The sequence below is a fragment of the Cebus imitator genome, unplaced genomic scaffold (genome assembly GCF_001604975.1).
Source record: "Cebus imitator isolate Cc_AM_T3 unplaced genomic scaffold, Cebus_imitator-1.0 Scaffold106, whole genome shotgun sequence".
Lineage (NCBI taxonomy): Eukaryota > Metazoa > Chordata > Mammalia > Primates > Cebidae > Cebus > Cebus imitator.
Window position 1 is genome coordinate 5,520,127 of NW_016107421.1, and position 21,273 is coordinate 5,541,399.

Consider the following 21,273-nt stretch of genomic DNA (forward strand, 5'->3'; position numbering starts at 1 on the left):
CAGCTCTTGGCTGACTTGTTAACCTTGAACTCCATTCTTCTTCCTTAGTCCTGTGGGACTGATGCAACGGCTTAGCTTCTCTCACTTACAGTAGCCCATTTCTGCTTGGCTTCTAATCCTCTCAACTCCATGCTGTTTAGGAATTTTCAAATATCTGGAGTGTGAAAGCAGTACATAATGTCAGGCTCACGTGAGTGCAGTTTCCTTCTTCCTGTGACCTTTGCCTTTTGTCCAGTATTTCTTCTTCTTTTGGGTGGGGAGTTTGGTCTAATAAAAGTGATTCTGTCATACCAGAAGCAGATTGATGAACTAATTCCAGGCCACTTATTTTAGTAGTGGTTTGCATTAGAGTATTGTCAGTGATTTTAAAATGTGGATATAAGCCTGTGAGGTAGTTAGCAGAGTTATTGTCCTCATTTTACAGATAGGGACACTGAGGTTCAGATGGGTTAAGTGGTGTGGTGGAGTTTGCATAGCTAATACGTGGTGGACCACCTTCTTGACCCTTACCCAACACTGAAATCCCCTTGCACTGTGCCTGATGCCATCTAGTGGGACCCAAACTGTACTCAGGGAACAGGAGACAGCACTAACTGAAGAAGAGGAGCCTGGTGGGTGGTGGTTCAGCCACTGGCTTAAAAGGGAGGCACTCCGTGAATATGACTGGAATTCTCTGTAAACAAATGCCATGTGGATGTGATTATTTTAGCTCAGGGTGACTGGGAAATTCCAGCAGCAAATAAACCTGCTCCACATTCAGCAAACTGGGCCATCACTACTTCCTTAAAGCAGCGGTGCTGAGAAGCGGAGCTGCAGATGCCAGCCCACCTGCATTGACCAGAGGTTCAGGGGCCATGGAGATGCCCTGTGCTGGTTCATTGTTTCAGGAACGCTCTTCAAATGCCAGGGGCAACATAGAGGTGAATTATGGACGTTCCTTGGCTAGTGTTGACCATTTGCAGACCGGTTTCACCAGCAAAATACCATTTGCTCCATTGTTCCTGGGAGAAATGCTAACCGACAGGGGAGGAGGTTGAGTGGGTGGGCAGTTGGCACTTGGTGCAGGTGGGTGGCTGGCACCCAGCATACGTGGACAGCTAGCACCTGGGGTGACTGCCTGATGGAACCCAGGCTCCCTCTGCCATGTCTCGCATTCGCTGCATTAGTGCATTTGCTGCATTAGTGCATTCGCTGCATTAGTGCATTTGCTGCATTAGTGCATTTGCTGCATTAGCGCATTCGCTGCATTAGTGCATTTGCTGCATTAGTGCTTTCGCTGAGTGTGGAACACTCAGGACCGGTGGCACTAGGTCCCCTGGTTGCCATTCCTTGCCTGGGGTCCCCTTGGCTCTGGCCTTCCTAGAGTCTGTGCATGAGCTCCTGGGAGACCTCCTTTAGCCCCTCAGCATGTGGTGCCAAGGCCATGAGGGATACCCTGAGAGGGACCCTGTGAGAGGGACCAGGGCAGTGTTGTTTCTCAGACGCTCTCTCTTCTCAGCCCTCATGTCCGAATTCAGGGCCCTGACAGGGAGCCAGGAAGTGCCTTGGTGTTTCCTGCAGGTGCACATCCAGGAGCCACACATCTGTGGCCCCACAGGTGGTTCCAAGAGCTGGTCACCTCCCACCTCAGCATCCTGGGGTAAAGGTGTGCCGTGTTCTGAATTCTTTCCAAGCTCCTCAGGTCTCCTCAGTGCTTTACGTCCTTTTAAATAGTAACATCTGGCTGGGCGTGCTGGCTCACGCCTGTAATCCCAGCACTTTGGGAGGCCAAAGTGGGCAGATCAGTTGAAATCAGGAGTTTGAGACCAGCTTGGCCAACATGGCGAAACCCTGTGTCTACTAAAAATACAAAAAATTAGTTGGATGTGGTGGCATGCACCTGTAATACCAGCTACTCGGGAGGCTGACGCACGAGAATCACTTGAACCTGGGAGGCAGAGGTTGCAGTGAGCCAAGGTCATGCCTCTGCACTCCAGCCTGGGTAATACAGTGAGACTGTCTCTCTCTCAAAAAAAAGTAACGTCTGCCTTAATATGTATTTCCCTAAATTGTCTCTTGTTGAGACTGTGCACCAAAGAGTTAAACTAATGTCTAACAGAAATTCTTGAGTTTGCAGAATGGCAGATAAGAAACAACTTGCTGAAACGTGAAAACCCTCTCTGCTTGTAAGATAACAAAACTGGCTGAGATCACCTGAAAGCAATATGGCAGCTAGGGTTCAAACAGAACCAGCTTGCTAGCATCCATCACACGTTTCATACTCAGTCCCAAGTTTGCTCATGGGACCCGTGAGGAGGCACGCAGAGGTGATGGCGCATGCTGGGGGACTCTCCAGACCTCCCCTTTCCTCTACCCATCTCTGATAATCCCAGAATTCAGTAAACCAGGAAAGGCTTATTAGAAATCTTTTCTAAGAAAAGTACCGTCTTAAAGTCAGCACAGAGAGACAGAGTTGAGCTAGACTCTTCTCCTTGTTAGTTGACTTGGAATCAAAAGCTTTTCTTTTCTCAAAACCCTGTCGCAGTATTGGCTTCTAGTGCATTGGGCAGTGCTGTAGTTTGGATGTTGTACCCTCTAATCTCATGCTGAATTATCACCCTCAATGTTGGAGGTGGGGCGTGGTGGGAGGTGATTGGATCATGGGGTGGATTTTCCATGAATGTTTTAGCACCATCTCCTTGGTGCTGTTCTTGAGGTAGCGAGCGAGCTCTTGTGAGATCTGGCTGTTTAAAAGGCTGGCATCTTCTTCCTCTATCTTGTTCCTGCTCTTGCCATGCCACATGCCTGCTCCCACTTCATCTTCCACTGAGTAGAAGCTTCCCGAGGCCTCTGCAGAAGCCAAGCAGATGCTGGTGCCATGCTTGTGCAGCCTACAGAGCTGTGAGGCAATTAAACTCTTTTTTTATAAATTACCTAGCCACAGGTATTCTTCTATAGCAAGCTTGGCCAACCTGCTGCACATGGGCCACATGTGGCCCAGGATGGCTTTGAATGCGGCCCAACACAAATTTTGTAAACTTTCTTAAAACACTATGAGATTTTGTTTTTTAAAACTCGATTGCATGGTTCTCAAGCACGAACTTCGTAGATGACAGTGGAACAGAATGGAATAATCAGAGCATGTCACGACCACAAATATTGGACTGTTATCTGTAATTCACATAATTGCAAGCACTGTGGTCAGAAGAAACAAACAAAAAACAACATTAAAGTTAACAAAGAACAAGAGGCCTCTGTTGCAATGTCATGTAAAATGAATTGTGCCAAGGAACTCAAGTGTGTGTTATGTACTAGGCATAGGCCACCATGTACTGTATGCTTTCACTATTTGTACACAAGCGTGGCTTCCAATATGTTATCTTCCAAGCGCAGACAGTTGAATTGGCATCATCAGGCATTACAAGTGCTTCTGGTGACTTGAGCAATGATTTTTTAATAATATTTCAACCTACCTTTGTAAGTGACAGGTGTTTAATATTATTTAGAAGACCTGTATTAGTATTTTTTTCTTTTATTTCATTTTTATTTATTTATTTATTTATTTTTTAAAGACGGGGTTTCACCATGTTGGTCAGGCTGGTCTTGAATTCCCGATCTCAGGTGATCCGCCCGCCTTGGCCTCCAAAGTGCTTGGATTACAGGAGTGAGCCACCACGCCCGGCCCTTTTTTTTTTTCTTTTTTGAGACAGAGTCTCTCTCTGTCACCAGGCTGGAGTGCAGTGGCACAATCCCAGCTCACTGCAACCTCTGACTCCCTAGTTCAAGTGATTCTGTCTCAGCCTCCCGTGTAGCAGGGACTACAGGTATGTACCACCATGCCCAGCTAATTTCTGTGTTTTTAGTAGAGACAGAGTTTCACCATGTTGGTCAGGATGGTCTCCATCTCCTGACCTTGTGATTTGCCCACCTCGGTCTCCCAAAGTGCCGATATTACAGGCATGAGCCACTGCGCCAAGCCCTGTAAGTATCAGTATTCTTATTTGGTTATGAAATCTTGCTTTCTGTTTTCCTGTTACTTTTCATAATAAAAGTAAATACAGTTGCTTATCTATTATTATTTTTTTAAATTCCAGCATGGCTTTTACAATGTCTCAAAAGAAAAAAAACCCCAAAATAAAAAATACAGATGAGGGGAGATTGTTCACCGAAAAGCGGACAGAGGACTACTTTTTCTGTCAAGGCAAGTAGTAAGGCACTCTGCTTAGTTTCTAGGGAAATTGTACCAGTTTTCAAAGTCTGTAATTTGAAAAGGCGTTATATGGAAAGGCCTGCTGCCAGAGTTGGTGTGTTTGACGGAATGTGGCATCAGGATGGGATAGCAGAACTGGAAAAACATCTGTCTTCTCAAAAAATGTTTTTGAAGTTACAACTCAAACGGACCCTACTATAAAAGTGAGTTATGTGATAGCAAATTTAATAGCAAAAAATCAAAACTATTTACTGATGCTGAGTTTATTAAGCAGTGTATGGAAGGCTTGGCATGTATAATTTACCCTGATAAAAAAGAAGATATTTCTAAAATCAGGTTGTCTCACCAGACTATAGCCAGGCAAGTCAAAGAAACTGGAAAATTGGAAAATCTGTCAAAAGAGGTTTGGAGAGTGAAGCCGCTGATTTTAGGTGTGGTGCCTTGGTGACGGATGAAAGCACGGGTGCCACAGATACAGCACGACTTGCCGTTTTTATTAGAGGTATTGATGGTGACCATAATGTTGCTGAAGAAATGGCTTTTTTAGTGCCATTAAAAGACACAACTAAATCAAGAAATGTATATGAAGCAGTAAAAGATGCATTAAAGCAACTTTCTTTGTCTGTTGTGAGTGTATCTGGTGTAGTTACCGCTGGCGCCCCAGTGATGGGACGTAAAAGAGAGGGAATTGTAAAATTAATAGAAGACCATGCAGTTGCTGCACGTTTGATGAAGTATCATTGCATAGTGCATCAAGGAAATTTATGCACAAAAGCTTTAAAAATGGATAACATCATGCAAATTGTCATCAAGGCCGTGGCTTTCATAGGGGCCAAGAGACTGAATCATCACCCATTCCAGGAATTCCTTAAAAGTATGGATGCTGACTATGGCAGCCTCACTGACTTTTCAGAAGTAAGATGGCTAACTCGAGGCAAAATGTCGAAAAGATTTTATGATTTGCGACATGAAATCAAGTTCTTTATGGTATCAAAAACAAAATTTGTGTCGGAACTTGACTATGAAAACTGGCTTACAGATTTAGCATTTTTAGTGGATTTCACTGCTCATTTAAATGAGTTAAATATGAATCTTCAAGGTGAAAACCAGCTTATCAATACAGCGTTTCAAACCATAGCAGTGTTGCAATGAAACTGAAATTATGGCAAGCTCAAATTAAGACAAACAATTGTGCACATTTCAACACATTGGCTAAACACAATGTCTTGTCAACAGCAAAAAATATTCCACCTTGCCTTTTGATTTGATATAGGAATTTGAAAACAGATTTTAAGGTTTCTGGAAAAATAATCAAAATTTGGTATATTTGCAACTCCATTTTCACCAGACATTAATATGTTACCTGCCAGTTTTCAAATGGAATGCATAGAGCTGCAATGTGACATCCTACTTAAAGAAAAGTTGTATCTTGCTTCTTTACTGGACTTTTATAAGACCTGCCTTCCCAGAGACAAATACCCCTCACTTCCCAATCATGCCTTATTCATGTCATCTCTTTTTGGCAGCACCACAGTGGTGTTTGTGGTGTATGCTGTGTGTGGTGTGTGTGCATTTGTGAGCCACTACTTTCAAGGATGAAGCACACGAAGAGTAAAATTAGAACCAAAACATCTGATGAGCACCTTGAGAACTTGCTGAGAATTGCGAGTTGTGTGGTAGCAAATGTGCCATCAAAACTGACGCATTTAAGAGATATGGATGCGTTAGTTTCTCAAAAACAAGTCAAATACCCCACTAGTTTTATGTTGTCCTCTTTTCTTTTACTTTTGTAATAGAAAATATCAAAAAATTAATGATGTCTTATTACTTAGGCACATTTTCTATATCAAGTGATTGCAAAGTTGGGACTTGCTCGACGATTTTTAAAGAGCCTCTGAATGGGGCAGCACATTGTTAGGGTGCTTATGTGAGCAACCTAGGGTGACTGTTTTGCTTATCTGTGGTGGCGGATATCACAAAAATTATGCAGCGAACTTTTTTTTTTAAATGCTCAACAGCTATTGTTAGTGTTTGTGTATTTTATGTGTCATCCAAGACAATTCTTCCAGTGTGGCCCAGGAAAACCAAAAGATTGGATACCCCTGCTTTATAGTGACACAAGAACAGACAGACATAGGCAGTGAACCCTTTTTGATGGGTAACATTGTTATGGACTGAATTGTGTTCCGCCAAATTCATATATTGAGTTTCTAACCTTCCATCTGACTGTATTGGAGATGGGGCCTATGAGGAGGTTATAAGGTTAAATAAGTTCATAAAGGCGGGGCCCTGATCCAACAGGATTTGTGCCCTTCTAAGAAGAGGAGGAGACAGGGGAGGTCTTTCTCTCTCTCTGTGCCTCTCCGTGTGCTCACAGGGGAAAGACAATGGGTGCTGTGTCACCTAGGCTAAAATACACTGGCATGATCATAGCTTACTGCAGCCTGGAACTCCTGGGCTCAAGTGATTCTCCTGTTTCAGCTCCCAACTAGCTAGGACTACAGGTGTGCACCACCATGCCTGGCTAATTTTTTATTTGTAGAGATGGGGTCTTGCAGTGTTGCCCAGGCTGGTCTTGAACTCCTGGGCTCAGGCAATCCTCCCACTTCACTCTCCCAAAGTGCTGGGATTCCAGGCGCGAGCCACAGCACCCAATCCAGAGTGCTATCATGTTTGGTTTATATATAATGTCCGGGGCTGTTAGTTGTACTTAGCAGAGGAAAAGGAAACATATGTCTACTTCATCTTCCTGGAAGCTAATGTCCACAGAAATTTCTTTGATAGTCAGAAAAATTAAAATGCAATGTTGTTTCATCAAGTGCTACAGAGTAATTGGGTTAAAGAAATGAGAATGAGCAGAAGGCTTCCTGAAAGCTGAAATGAATCTGAGCAAGGACGCAATGGGGCGGTGGCCACAGATCTGAGCAATAGATAGTGTGGCTCTTTGCTCATGAACCTCTGTGTAAATATTCTGGCCAGAATTTCCCATGCAGCTTTGTATGTTTGCATTCATTCAGCTCTGGGAGGGCTGCTACGAGGAAAGGAACGGAACAATTGCAACCCTGTGTATTTCACACAATTAATACCCGAGAAACGGAACCTGCGTGTCCCCATTCCTGTTTTGCTCTGACTTTTAGCTGATCCAATGACTGTTTCTCATGCCAGGTTTTTTGTACCAGAAGTCCCTCCCAGAAGGTCTACTTAAGTGTTCAAGCAGATAGGGAAAGCGCAGGAGGTGAGCATGCAGGTAGGCGAGGTGCAGGCTCTGCTCTCCTGGCAGCCCGTGCAGGCCGCAGCCTTCCTGTCTCTGCTCATCTAACCTGAACCATCGCCTCCCTAGGAAGGGAGGCAGGGATGAAGTTTCCAGACGCAGAAGGAAGCTGAAAACGACCTTAGCCTCTTTTATTGCACTTCCTTTTCTGGGCTGCACAGGAGGGAGGCTGGGTCAGTGTATTCTGAAGATGAAATATGGAGGTGGCCAGAGGTGGCCAGACCTGCAGAGTCCCCGGAGCCTTGGCCCTCTCTCCGCATGCCTGCGTTTCTGCTCCTGCGTGCTCGTCTGTCTGCGACACAGGCTGAGGCCACGTGGCTGAAGAGAGGGGTCCCTTTGGCTCTCCTCTCATTATTGCGGTCACAAGGACAATCTGTGCCATTTGCCTCTAGGGAACAGTGGTGTTGTTTGGGCTCCTGGATGCTCCCATGCCATTCATTCACGCATCAAACATGTGCAGGATGCTGACTTGCAAACTCCTCGTGCTCAGCCTGCGGCTCTCACGAGATTCTCTGCTCTTCTCTGTCCCTCTAGTGACATTCTCATGGGGAAATATACAATTGCCCACCTCATATTCACAGAAGGGCTTTTCTGTCACCTGGTGGTCAAAGGGAGGGAGAGACCCTGCGTGATGACATAGAAAGGCCAGGTGAGCCCTTTCCTAAACTGGGCCACTCCTGGGAACATTGGTTTTGATTCATGCACAGCAGAGTCTCCACGTCCCAGCTCATTGTCCTACCACCTCTCAAATATGTGCCTGGATATTACCCCTACCGCATAGCCATGCAAGTCAAAGAACCGGGTTCTACTTTGCCTGCATGTCTGCCTCTGCTTCCTCCTCCTTGGCGTCTTCCTCCTTCCCCTGCTCCACACTGAGCAAAAGCAGATAAGTATTACATTCTAGTTTCTTCCACTCTCCTTCGCACCTATATTACTAAAAAACCCAATAAAATAGAGGAAAAAAGGGAATCACCCTCAAACCCCAGCTGCACCTCCGATTCTGCCACTAGGCAGCTGTGCTGGCTTGGGAAGGCTGCGGCCCTTTCTGAACCTCAGTTTCCTAGTTGTTATGGTAAAGGGCTGGACCTTCCAGGCAGCCCATCCTAAGGGCTCTCACGTTGGGTGTCAGTCCAGATCTTGTTCTTTCCACCAGGATGTGGACTGAAAACTTAGAAGACCTTTTCTTGTGCATGGAATATCTTTCAGTCATGGATTCTCTTCATGCAGGTTTTAAGAACATTGCTTTCCACTGCTGCTATGAGAGGTAGTGGGTGCTAGTCTGTATGATTCGGCGTAAGTAGCCAAGTGTGTACTTGGAGAACGGTGTCTGGATGGAAGGTGCTGGAGCTTAAGCCTTGGGCCTTTTCTCACTACTGGTTCCTTGCAGAGAACTTCTCTTCTCACTGATGAATCTCATTCCTGGGGCAATCTGAGCTTATTTAGCGAGGAGGACGTTCAAGTAAGACAAAGTCTTATTGATAGATTTGTAGTGAATTCCTGACTTGAGATATTGAGAGACTTGTTTCTAATTCAAAAACCAACTACACATTGGACGTTTATCCTGTGGGTGAATGGGAGCTCACAGAATGGTATAACCCAAATAGTGCCAGGTCCTGTTAACCTAAATAACAGAGAGACTCTGAAAGAAAATGGAATGTTTCTGGAAATAGAGTGCTACAATGGGACACGTGTGCCGTAGGAAGCCGTATGCGCACTCAGGGAGGGGAACACAGCGTCACTAAAGTGAGGAGGATTATGTAATTGTTTTGAGATAATTACCTGTGGCTACAAAGATCAATCACAAGGATGATGCCAGTCCAAGGTTGGTCAGGCGGTTGCTAGGCAGATGTCCTCACAGAATTGTTTTTTTGTGCGTGCAAGGTGGTGACAGCCTTTGTGCAAGATGGTGGGTTTCTTTTTTTCTTTTTTTTGAGACGGAGTCTTGCCCTGTCACACAGGCTGGAGTGCAGTAGTGTCATCTCAGCGCACTGCAACCTCCACCTCCAGAGTTCAAGTGATTCTCCTGTCTCAGCCTCCTGAGTAGTTGGGATTCCAGGCATGTGCCACCACACCCAGCTAAGTTTTTGTATTTTTAGTAGAGATGGGGTTTCACCATGTTGACCAGGCTGGTCTTGAACTCTTGACCTCAAGTGATCCACCCTCCTGGGCCTCCCAGAGTGCTGGGATTACAGGTGTGAGCCACTGCGCCTGGCCTCAGTGGTGGTTTTTGCAGTCTTTTGTGATAGTTTTTGTTATCAGGGATTTGGGCATGGGAACCCTCTTTCCATGGCTTTCCCTGGCTCTATGTGTCAGGGGTTTTTTTTTTTAAACACAAGGAAATCCATTTTGCTTCTGACAACTTTCACGGTGCCTTACCATTGACATAAGTCTCTGTGAGACCCTTTGGGTAGGAGGCTCTGAAAAGGAGCGAGAGATGGGGAGAGGCTGCTGCAGTTGGGGTGAGATCGAGGTTTGGGTTAGGGCAAGGTAAGGAGGGCTGGACAGGGGACTCCAGAAATACACAGGAGCTAAGTGAGCAGGGCTGGGGACTGGCTGGCTGAGGGTTGAGAGGTGCTGAAGGTGAGAAGGCTCTAGACTGGATGGCAAAGCAGACAGAAGAGAGGGTGTTGCTGAGGATAAGATCTGGGGGATGATGGAGGATGGCGTGCGGCTCCTGCTGTGGTGCCCATGGGACATCCGGGTGCCTTCGCTTCAGAGGACCAGGCTGGTCCTGAACAATGGGAGGCAGTGAGGCTAGAGTGTGGATTTGTTGTGACCTTATTGACCTGTGTGTGCTCACTGGCACCTTGGGAACAGGTGAGCTGCTTCTCCACGCAGCAGGAAGGAAGAGGGTGTCAAGGAGGTGGCAGATCCCAACGCTCCACAGAATGGCAGGGGCATTACGGAGAGAAGGAGGCTGTGAGCCTGTCCCCACCCTTCCCCTGGCCCTCCGAGGGTCTTGTGTGGCCATCGGTCTGGAGTGGACTCCTGGCTTCTTGTGAGGGTGGTGCTGGCCCAGGCACCCTGGAGGCAGCTGGTGTCCTCCTGGATGAGGACCACAGCTTTTGGAGAGCTGTCGCTGTCTGTCCAGGTGGGAGGAGCCACAGCCAGGGCAGGGTTTGAAACACCTGCCGACTTCAGCCTGTCCTGTAAGCTCACGATGATGTGCCCACCCCGATCCAGTTTAATATCCCCTCAAAAGCACTCCTCAGGATCCCAGGTGCTCAGCTGTGGACATCAGTGAGCTCCCAGACAGAGCACACAGGGAGCGGGTGGACCCCGGGTCACCGCCGTGTAGGCAGCTTTGCTCAGAAGACAGGAGGATGGAGGAGAAGGCCGCAGAGGCAGACCCGGGGAGAGGGCTGAGACCCGGAGTGGGCTGGGGGCAGGCCCCGGGCAGGGGAAGCATGGAGGTGGGGAGGGGAGTGGGTGGAGCTTAGGCAGACTGGTGAATTTGGGTGGAGGTCTGCGGCAGAAAAGCCCCTCAGCCTCTGAGATGCAGGCACCTTTGCACGTGGGGACGTGGGGATGTGGGGACATGTGGGGCTCTCACTGTTTGTCTCCCAGGCTGTGAAGGACAGTGGAAATCTGGGCCTGCAGGGAGCTTTAGTGGAAGGACAGAGGCTTCATGAGAAATAAGTGCAGATTTATGATCAGATGGGGTTAAGAGCTAGAAAGCAGGGTAAGGGGTAGAGATGGAGTGAGTGGGGTGCTGTCTGGAGGCCTGGTGGGGGAAGCCCTCCAAGCCCTGCACTAAGGGAGGGGTGGCCCTACAGAGTCCGGGGAAATTCCAGACAAGGCCAAGTCCTCAAGGGGCCACCCAGGAGGGGTCCAGTGGTGGCTCCTGTTTCTCTGATCAAGGGGAGGCAGGGGGATGGGAGGAACTTGGCAGCAAGGGGACTGGGGAAAGGTGGGTCCCTAAGGGTACTAGGAGAGGGGCTGACCAAGGGACTGTCCCAGGGAGGAGGACAGCTGGACACAAGGCCTGGGATCCAGGCTCCCCGAGGCCACTCTTCACTTCAGGGAGTTTCTGACCTTCTGGACCCAGTCGCCAGCAGGGGTGGGTGCTCTGTGCCGAGCTGGGGGGTGAGTACAGAGCTGAGTGTGGCCGGGACGGCCTGGGGCAGTGGCGGACACTGCACACAAACCCAGGCCATGTCTGCTAACGGCAGCTGCTGTGGCTTCTTCTTACTGTGTCTATGCTGCATTAAAACAGTAAAAAACCCAGGGGAACCCACTCTAATGATGTATTCTATTAGACCCTGTGTTTAAAATGGTTTCTCAATCTATGATCACTGTAAAATTGAGAATGCGATACTGTGCTTTCCTTTGTGTCCTGAGTCTTTGGCATATGGTGTGCTTTTGACACTGGTAGCCTCTCTGTGACGGCTCCCTCATCTCGTGTGCCTGGTGGCCTCCTGTGGCCAGTGGCTGCCGTGTGGGATGTGCAGGTCTGAGGGTGAGATTGGGCTGGGCGAGGGGCAGTGCTGCTCGGTGTCTCCTGGGAGGGTCTGGTCCTGATGAAGAGAGGCAGGGCCAGCCTCCCTAGGGGAGGGCGCTGTGTTCCAGCCTCCTCCTGGGCCAGCTAGCTAGGGGTCATGTTTCCTGGATCAAGCCCTCATCTCTGGGGAGATCTGCAGAGTTTGAGGGAGTTGCCTCAGCCTCCCCAGAGCCCACAGACACACAGGAGTCCCTTCCCACTGGGCTCTGGGCTCCTGAATGAGGGTTCTGGCCTCAGGAAGAAAGTGGGTCTCCCTTCGCTCCTGTGTGGCGGAGAGATGAGGGTTGTGGAGGTGGGTGAGGCTGGAGGGTATGCAGCTTCTAGGGTGTCAGCTCCCCCCAAATAAAGAAACCTGTAACACTTCCTGTAAGCTTCTCTGACTCCTGCAATGCTGGGTATAGGAATGTTGGCTTTGACTGTCCAGATAGGAGAACCATGTTAAAAATGGCCCTTTTTCTACCAAAAGGCAGGAACAGACCTGCTGTAAACCTGCTAGCTGTGGGATGCCTGTATCTCATCTTAAGTGCCTGGCGTATGTTTACTGGTGAGCCATCTTTCTCCAGGTGGACCCTCCCGCAGCCCTTACTTGTGAGTAAGATTCCTTTTCTTAGCATGAGGTCTGTGTCCTTCTTTGACATCATTGGGGGCTGAGTGAGGCGGAAGCAGCCAGCCCGATGGTGCAGTCAGCACAGCCAGGACACACAGAAGGGGACCTGACCACATGCATGTGCCCCGTCCTGGGACCCGGTACAGGGGTGGTCTCCTTCCTTCCTATGGAATGGGGGTCCTGCAGTGCCAGTCACAAAGGCTGCTTTCTGTGACTGTGGAAGGTCGGCCACCTAGAACAGATGGAAAAGAGGTTTGATGCCAGGATGCGGCCGCTGCAACCAGGCTCACTCTAGGGACCCCCAGGCCAGCTCCCCTGGGGCAAGGACTGTGGCTGCAGGGCCAGGCTGGGAGGCAGGAGTCATCCTCCAGCAGCCCCTGGGGCACAGTGAATGGACCGTTTGTGTTTTATGAACAGCCCAGTATTGCAGGAATGCAGCCTAGCCCCACTTCAGGGGCAAGAAGGAGCTGAGAGCTGAGAAATCATAATAAAACACCCCTCCCGGGAAGCACTCACATGAATCATGGCTCAGGTCATAATAACCCTTTTGGCAAAAGCGTTTTCTCTGCCCCAAGCCAAAGTATGTGCAGTCATACAAAGGGCCCTGTGACCGGCCGGCTGCCCCTCCAAGCGCACACTCTTGCGGTTCTTGAATTCTGTTCTTTTCACAGGACTGGGGCTGGCGAGGAATTTAGAGGACTCCTGTGCTTCATGAAATAATACTCTGGGGCTGCATTTATTTCACAGATACATACAGTTATTGGGGTCCTAGTCAGAGCAAAATAAACTTTAAAAATCTTTATATTAATCTCATTTTTAGTTTCATATTAAGCAATTTCTTTCTCTCTTTTTTTTGTCTAAGGGAATCGAAAATACCCTGCAGAATGTGCTGTTGGCGGCCTGCAGGGGTTTAGGATATTGAAAGAGCTATTGACCGTTTCCTTCATATTGAACCCAGCTCCCCGCAACATAGTAACTACTGGGGCGGTGGGAAGGCCCAGGCTGTACGAGATCCGCTGCCTCTTCTGCACGTGCAGAGCTCGGATTGGAGACGTTTTCGTCTCACTCCCGTGCTATGGCGCGTCCTGGAGTGGATGCCATGCTCTTCCTTTTTTCTCAACCCAGACCAAACTGGGCTCACCTTTGGGACCTCACTCTTCTCTCTGGGACTCAGTTTTCTTAACGTTAAAATTAGAAGGGCTATTTGAGCTGGCATAGGCAAAGCCCTCTCTTGCCTTGGCCACCTCCCATACCTGAATAGACATCATCAGTGACCTCCCACACCAGGACAGACACCGCCAGCCCATCAGCGACCCCACGGCCACCTCTCATGCCAGGACAGTCACCACCAGCCCATCAGTGACCCCACAGCCACCTCCCATGCCAAGATAGTCACCACCAGCCCGTCAGTGACCCCATGGCCACCTCCCATGCCAGGATAGTCATTATAGCTCATCAGTGACCCCAAAGTCACCTCCGATGCCAGGACAGACACCACCAGCCCATCAGCAACCCCATGGCCACCTCCACACCAGGACAGAGACCAACAGCCCATCAACAACCCAATAGCCACCTCTCACACTAGGGCAGACACCATCAGCCCGTCAGCAACCCCTCTTCATGGAGGACAGACAGCCTCATGACCACCCTCTACAGAGCTCTAGGGGCAGCTGTAGCTGCTGACCCAGCTGGTCAGAAGACAAATTCTATTGGCCATGAGGACACCAGGCCATTCACTCATTTATTCACTCATTCATTAACACAACCACTTTCTGATGCCTTTACTGTATGCTCAGTCCTGTGGGGACTTTAGAGGTTGCCCACCTCTGAGCATACAGTAAATGTCCCGTGGACAGCTTCTGACCTCAGGTTGTTGGTTAAGTTAGGCTGTATTAGAAATAAAACAAAAATATGTATGTTAAGTCTCAGATTAGTAAAGGATGCAATTACAAAGCAGAACAAGAGTAGAATCTCCTGGGGACTTCCCAGAAGGAAGAAAATCCTGACGTAAAGAGTGTATTATTCATTTATTGATTTAACAAATATCTGTTTCCTGGCTGTGATCTTCAAGGCCCATGTTTGGGCTTTGTAAGAAACACAAGTGTAGAGTATGGATTGTGTTCACTGGGAGGGTGTGTGTGTGTGTGCATGTCTGCGCACGCATCTCTGTGTGCATGTGTGTGTGCGTGCATGAGTGTGTGAATGTGTGCATGCATCTGTGCATGTGTGTGTACATGAGTATGTCTGTGTGCATGAGTGTGCACATGTGTATGAATGTGTGTGTGCATGTGTATGTGCATGAGTGTGAGTGTGTGTGCATATGTGTGTGCATGTGTGTGTGTGTGCAGCCAAGCACAGGTGTGCATGTGGGTATAGGAGAGGAGCAGGCTGCTCTAAAGCCCCGTGAGGTGTCAGCGGGGTGCTAGGCCAGGCTCTTCACATGCATTGTCCGATCGACGAAGAAAGTCTGTCCTCTCTGTCTTTTAGGTGAGGAAACCAAGGCACAGAGAGGTTAAGAAACTCTCTGTGGTCACTCAGCAAGTGACTAGCAGAGCCTGGATGCAGCTGGACTTCTCTCACCGTGTGTGTCTGTAAAGAATTCAGGCCAGGTACGGTGGCTCACTCCTGTAATCTCAGCACTTTGGGAGGCCAAGGTGGGTGGATCACCTGAGGTCAGGCGTTTGAAACCAGGCTGACAAATATGGTGAAACCCTGTCTCTACTAAAAATACAAAAGTTAGCCAGGCTGTGATAGTGCACACCTATAATTCCAGTTACCCAGGAGGCTGAGGCAGGAGAATTCCTTGAACCCGGGAGGCAGAGGTTTGCAGTGAGCCGAGACCACTGCACTCCAGCCTGGGTGAGAGAGGGAGACCCTGTCTCAAAAAAGCAAAACAAAGAATTCAATGTGCACCATCTCATCACAGTTAGTGCCATGGAGGGTGTGATGCAGTGCTGCGCAGCTCGGGAGCAGAGACGGGGATGTGGATGGTCTGGATGGGGGTGTCTTCTAGGTCTCAGTGGTGGCCCTTCTCTGGGCCTGCTCGGATGGGAGGGCTGAGGCGGCAGAGGCCATGCTAGGATTTGTAGGTGTATCTTGAGTCCAGGGCTTGCCTGGATTTCTACAGCTGTTTCCAAGTGCGGGGTACTCTGGGTTGGGTGGCAGATCCTCCCCCAACCCCCACATCAGAGCTGGTGCAAATGCATGGTCCACACAGGAGCCCGGCCCACCTTGTGACTTGGCACTCAAGGTGGGAGGCTCGCTGTGTGCACCGGAGGCTGACCCTCCTGCCCAGGTGCTGGTGAGGGCAGAGCATGCATCCTGTGGAGGTGGGAATGTTGGGAGCCTCTGCTCCACTGTCCCATCAGAGTTTATTTACTAAACACAAATTCAAAGGCAATTATTAAGATCCTCAAGAAAGTGACCACAGAGCTGTGGCAGCCACGTGCAGGGCCCCTTCTGAATATGGGCACTGCATAGCTGAGTGGTTGCCCACCCAGGCAGCTGGCCCTGTGGCTGAGGCGTGGACATAGCCCCAAGGAATTCAAGCCATTTGGGTGGCTGGAGTGTGCTCAGGTCTTGAACCTGGAGAGGTGACTGCTGAGGCCCCACCACTGAGGTAAGCTTTTGCCGCTGGCCTGAAGCAAGGCCCCCATCAAATAAGCAACTTCTCTAAAATACCTGGGTTCACCTACCGGGCTGTTTTATTTTGCTGTTCTGTCCTTTTATTACCTTTACAAAAACCACTTTTGCAAAACTGTAGAGAGATTACAAATTCTAGAATGAAGGCAGGAGCTGGGGATTGAGCAGATTGCCTGCTGTGTCCACAGATCTTCATGCTATTCTACATCTGCTGGAGTGGGACCAGCTTGGGGCTGCTACCCCTGGGGATCAGACATTTCTGTGACAGAGGAGCCCTCCTGCTAACTGCTGTATTTAAAAGCCCCAAGAAAGAGCAGTCTCAAGGGGAGTCCAGCTGGGGCCTGGGACCTGCATTTATCACAAAGCTGCCTCAAAGAAAACGCCTGGGGCGCACCTCGCTCCAGGAGGAGAATGGCCAAGGGTGCAGCAGAGTGGATGGGAAACACCTGTCCTCGGGCAGGCAGGCTGGCCAGGCATTGTTCTCTATTTGCGTGTTTTCCTTTCAGTTCATTCAAACTCAATATAGTGGTGAAATTAAGTACATCATCAACCTAAAGCTACCAAACCAAATACATAAATGGAAGGATTTGAAAAATCTGTAATAGCTGGGGTGAGGCTGGCCTCGGGCCAGCTGGGCTGCCTGGACAATGGAGGCAGTGTGCGTGCGAGGGCCAAGGCGGGAGGGCGAGTTTCCACCCTGGGGTGGCCTGGGGATCTGATCCAGCCTGAGGAAGGGCTTGGGTGGAGCCCCGAGGTGGCTGGAGGGCTGCCGGGGTGGGGAGACTCTAACCTGCAGACGTGAGCCCCCAAAGCCGGCTGTCGTCAGGTGGGCCGCGGGGGGAGCCGAGCTGTGTGGGAAGCAGGGGCGGCAGGATCCGGAGGGGGAAGGTGTGGAAATTCGACACAAATGCAAATGTTTTACCTTCTAAATCACCTTGGTCTTGCAGTTGAAATTCTCCCTGAACTTCCCACCCCAAATGTCTCATGGAGGGGGAGTCTGGGCAGCTTCTCGCTTTCCAAAGTCACAAGTCATAATTCTTTCTTCCTGCTGCAGCCGGCGCAGGCTGATTTCTGAATGTGCTGCTGAGATGGTGTGAAAATCTCTGAGAGTATCTGGGGGATCCTCCACCTCCACCCCTGCCCAGACCCTGCAGAGACTGGGGGGACTCTGCAGGGTGGTTCCGTGTAGGGTTCTGCGTTCCCAAGGAACCCCATTAGCCAGGAGGGCCCAGGGCTCCTGTGCCCTCAGATGTGATTCACTGACCACCTTCAGCCTAAAAGGACTTTTGAGAGCCCGAGGCCAGGTAGTGCATTGACTCAGGCCACACTGAGCACCCGTCTGCCCTCTGTGCGATGCTTGTGCACACTGGTCACTGTGGCATCCCAGGAGCCGGCCTCCCACTGCTGCCGGGTGTCCCAGATGCCTGGACACTCCTGGTAGACTCAGGGACTGGGACATGTGACCCTGCTCGGCATCCACAGTCAGCCCTGGACTCAGGAGCCAGAACCACCAGAGGCACCCGGGTCCCACCCAGCCTGTCTCCTGGTTCCTTCTCGGTTCCCAGGCCCCTTAGTGTCCCAAGGCAGCTGCAGGAAGGAGCTGCCCAAAGGCCACATGGCTTCCCAGGGTTGCAGCAACAAATTACCACACACCCAGTGGCTTAAAGCAACACTCATTTACTCTCTTACACTTCTGGGCTCAGGAGTCCACAGGGGATCCTTCTGGGGGCTCTGATGGGAAAATACATTTCTTTGTCTTTTCTGGCTTCTGCAGACGCCCTGCGTTCCTTCCTCCATAGCCCTCCCCCTCCTCCATCACTCCAGCCTCTTGTGTCTGTGGCCACGTCACCGACTGCAGGGCTGCAGTGGGCTGCGTGGCTGCCCCCAAAGACATTCTTGCCCTAATCCCCGGACCCTGTGACCGTAACCTCATATGGCAAACAGTGGTCCAAACCTTTTTGGCATAGGGGACCAGTTTCCTGGAAGACAGTCTTTCCACAGACCCAAGGGGAGGGGGGATGTTTGAAACTGTTCCGCCTCAGATCATCAGGCATTAGATTCTTATAAGGAGCGAGCAACCCAGATCCCACGCACCCGCAGTGCACAGGAGGGGGTCGCTCCAATAAGAATCCAATGATCTGACAGGAGGCGGAGCTCAGACTGCACAGGCGCTAATGCTTGCTCATCCCCCCTCACAGGGTTCCCAACAGGCCACAGCCGGGGGTTCGGGGACCCCCGTAGTCTGTTCTGGCTGCTATAACAAAATGCCATAGATTGAGGGGCTTAGAATCAACAGAAAGTATTTCTCACAGTTCTGGAGCCTGGCAAGTCCAAGATCAAGGTGCTGGCAGATGCGGTGTCTGGAGAGGACTCCAATTCTGACTCGCAGGCTAGTTACCTTCTCCCTGTGCCTTCCCATGGTGGAAGGGCCAGCGCAGGCTCTGGGGCCCCATAGTGAGGCTCTGATCCCATCCACGGGACTTCACGCTGTGACTTCGTCACCTCCCAGAGTCCTGGCTCCTGACCCATCACATGGGGAGTTACGTTTCAACACGTGCATTCTGGGAGGACAGAGACAGATCACAGTAAGGGGCTTTGCGGATGTGGTTGGTTCAAGGGTTTTGGGATGGGGAGATGATCCTGCAGGGGCCCTGGAGGCTGGGAATGGCAGGGAAAGGCATTCTCCCTCGAACCTTCACGAGGATCCAGCCTCGCTGGCAACTTGATTTTATCCTAGAGAGACTGATTTTTTTATTTCTGAGCTTCAGACTGTGAGAAAATAAATTCATATTGTTTTGAGCCACTAAATTGTGGTAATTGTTACAGCAGTGTGAGGAAACTGAAGCAGGTGGCCTCAGCATTCCGCATAGGAGGAACTTAGGGAAGCCGCCGAGGTTTTCACGTGAAGCTGCCTGTACTTGCAGACGATTTTCACTGAGAATCGATGTGATTCTGGGTGCTAGGGCTGTGCGTGTGTGAGACAAGATTCAGGGCTAATGCCCTCCCCAGCACGATTGCCAACACCCACCCCCAGACGTTTGCATTTTCCTGCCAAGGCTTATATTAAATAATAGTCTCAATCTTTATCTTGGCTCTAACTCCACACCTATCTAGATCTTTGGAAACTTTATTTCTTTAAAAATTTACTTGTTCTTTTTATTCGTTATACATGCAGAGAATTTAAAGGCAAAACAGCAGCCCTTCCACAGGTCTGTCACACTGCTCCTCTTTCTGGGGGCAAACGCTTTTGAGTCCTTCAGCAAATTATTTTCATATTTACATGGGATATCTTAGAATAACATGCTCCTGTTGCCACTTCTGATTTTTCACCTTGGGTATTATCTGCTGGATTCCTCCAGGGCAGGCTCCAGTTCTCTCTTCACCCTTGACCCACATTCTGTCCTCTGCTCTCTCTCTCTCTGTCTCTCTCTCCTCCCTGCTTCCTTCCTTCCTTCCTCTCTCTCTCTTTCTTTCTTCTCTCTCTTTTATTTCTCTCCCCCTCCCCTCCCCTCCCCTCTCACAGTTTTGCTCTTGTTGCCCAGGCTGGACTGCAATGGCACAATTTCCACTCACTGTAACCTTTGCCTCCCGGGTTAAAGTGATTCTCCTGCCTCAGCCTCCTGAGTAGCTGGGATTATAGACGTGAGCCACCATGCCCGGCTAATTTTGGTATTTTTAGTAGAGATGGGGTTTCCAGGCTGGTCTTCAGCTCCTGACCTCAGGTAATCTGCCTGCCTTGGCCCTGCAAAGTGCTAGGATTACAGGCATGAGCCACTGTGCCTGTCTGGTTTCTGGCCTCTGAGGTTGTGGTTGAGAAGTCCTAGCATCTTCCTGGTTCCAATCCATTGTGAAGCCTCCTTGTTTTTCTCTGGATACTTGTAGGAGCTTGTATTTGCACCCGGGTTGTGAATTGTCACAGGAGGAGTCTCTGAGTGGGTCTCCCTGCACGACCCCCACAGGGGATCGCTGGGCCCTCTGATGTAGGAAAAAGCCTCGGCTTTTCTTCCAGTATCATCTGTCCTCTAACTTGCTGCTGGCCCCACCTTTGTTCTCTATCAGAGCTTTCCTCAAGACTGTGGTGCTCTTTGGCTGCCTGCTCTCACCTAAGACAGAGATGTGAAAAAACATGGATAAGCTGTGTGTGTGTGCGCGCGTGCGTGTGTGTGTTGGGGTGGGGGTAAAGTTGCCAGATTTAACAACAAAAATTACCGAGAGCCCAGTTAGACTTGGAAAACTTTTTTAGTATAAGTATGTTCCAAGTATTACATGGGACATACTTATACTAAAAAATGATTTGTTGTTGATCTGAAATCCACATTTTTCTGGGTCCTGTATTTGACCTGGGTGCTGCTTAGTTGCTTCAGGGTCGGGTGTTGGAGCAGCGCCTGGGCTGGGCTGGAGGGCAGCTGATGTAGCCATATCTTTAGGTCTTTCTTTACTGGAGGGCGAGTCTAATGCAGGCTGGGGCCCGCTGGGTTGGAGGTGTGGGTCTGTGCACAGTGTATGTAAGATCTGTTTACTCTGCTCTCTTCAGCATGGCCCCTTTGCCCTCTCCACTGACCCTCAGTGTCACCCTCTCCTGGCAATGACACAGCTGGTCTTCTGCTGGGCCACAGGCAGGGGACAGAGAGAGCCCAAAGCATCTTATGCAGGCCTGTGACCGCCCCTCTGTGTGTGGCCCCTTTCTCGCCCTCCAGAGGCAGTGGAGCCATCTGTGCCTGACCTCCCAGGCCTCCCCCAGGTAGCTGGGCTGCCTCTGGGCTGTGGCGCTGCTGGCTGAGGAGTCAGCGTACTCAGATCTGCTGGGAGTTCCACTTTCGCAAGGCTGGTGGCTGCAGCCTCTCCTGGCTCTCTTTGTCTTTCTGGATTGATGCCATTAAAGGTCCCCTGCAGCTCCCTGCACTGGGCTTCTGGAGCGGGTGATTAAATGCCTTTGTTTTCTGCAGGAGCCCACCCGGTTTCATTCCTCTTCCCTGAGTGTTTCGTCAGCTGCATCTCTGAACAGCAGTAATGCCGTCCGTCATGTCATGGCTGTCTGGGCACTTCCCTCACCCACCCTGGAG